This window comes from Gossypium hirsutum, chromosome D06, assembly GCF_007990345.1.
Source record: "Gossypium hirsutum isolate 1008001.06 chromosome D06, Gossypium_hirsutum_v2.1, whole genome shotgun sequence".
NCBI lineage: Eukaryota > Viridiplantae > Streptophyta > Magnoliopsida > Malvales > Malvaceae > Gossypium > Gossypium hirsutum.
In genome coordinates, this window is record NC_053442.1 from 47,910,774 (window position 1) to 47,912,212 (window position 1,439).

General features: G+C 39.0%; 1 non-coding gene across 1 annotated transcript; it reads left to right on the forward strand.

Annotated features, from left to right (window-relative positions):
• The first annotated feature begins 623 nt into the window (after positions 1–623).
• LOC121218753 (small nucleolar RNA R71) lies at positions 624–730 on the forward strand. The gene has a single exon (XR_005915230.1). It is a non-coding gene; the product is annotated as a small nucleolar RNA R71 (small nucleolar RNA).
• The last annotated feature ends 709 nt before the right edge of the window (positions 731–1,439 follow it).

Sequence of the window (1,439 nt, forward strand, 5' to 3'; positions counted from 1 at the left end):
TGGCTATGTATACCTTCAACAAATTGTCTAAGCCATTGAATGGTTCAACTTGAGGTTGTTTCTAAACTAGTTGGGTAAAAATAAGTGGCTGGGTCAGTCTAGGTTGGACTTATATGTTATTAGGTCCAGCCCTTTGGTTACTTTAGGAGAAATTACGGTGGTTTCACCATGATGAGTTATAGGAATCGGATTATAGTCCTTGCCTTCCTCGGTTTTGGTTCTGGTTACCCATGTAATACACGAATTTTGGGTTCGATGGACACTCTTCGAACAAATGTCCTTGCCCACAATAGACACAATCTATATTTTCAAATTGATTCAATGGTTGTGCTGCAAAACTATTAAACCTATTAGTAGTAAAATTTTTAAGCATTGAGGAAATCGAGGATACCTGAGATGTGAGTGAAGTGAGAGCATCTACTTCATGTATTCCAGTGACTCATCTTCCTGACGCTGCTCGATTGGTTGGCCATTGATAATTGTTACGGGCAGTCCTCTCAATGATTTCATAAGCCTCATTATAAGACTTAGAAAGCAGAGCACCATTAGCAGAAGCGTCCACCACCATCCTTGTGTGAGCATTGAGACCATTATAAAATGTCTCAAGTTGTATGCAATATGGGATTCCGTGATGAAGGCACTTCCGTAATAATTCTTTGTACCTTTCCCATGCCTCATACAAGGACTCATCATCCATTTGTTGGAAAGCAGTGATCTCGTTTCTCAACTTAGCATTCTTGCTAGGTGGGAAAAACTTCATGAGGAATCTTTCTGCTAACTCTTGCCATGTGGAAATTGAATTTGGTGGCAATGAGTTCAACCGGGCTCAAGCTTTGTCCTTCAACAAATATGAGAACAACTTCAATCGTAGTGCATCTTCGGGTACTCCAGCTAACTTGAAAGAATCACTCACCTCCATGAACAGTCTTAAATGGAGGTAAGGATCTTCAGTTGGCATTCCACTGAATTGGCCCACTGTCTGAGGCATCTAGAACGTAACTAGCTTCAACTCGAACTGTTATGCCTTGATTTCGGGTCTCCTGATACAAGGATTAAGATCATGAAACACTAGCACGGCATACTGTCTTAGAGCTCCATCCCTATCATCAGCGATAAGGATAGGATTTTGAGCAGGGTTTGCTCCGTTTCCTTGATTCAGATTTTCAAAGTTTGTCTCTTTGATCCTTCTCTGACTTGCTTGTCTTATTCGTTGTCAAAAAGTTCTTTCTAGTTGAAAATTTCTTTCTATCTCAAGGTCTACAGAGAGTAAATCGATAATTCAGTCAATACTCATAAACACAGAAAAATTAATTAAGTTAAAATTGAACAGAAAAATAAGTCAAAATGCAAAATTAACAAATTCACAAATAATGACTTTTTAAAGTAGTCCCCGGTAACGGCACCAAAAACTTGGAATGATAAAAATGTGCAGGTGTATA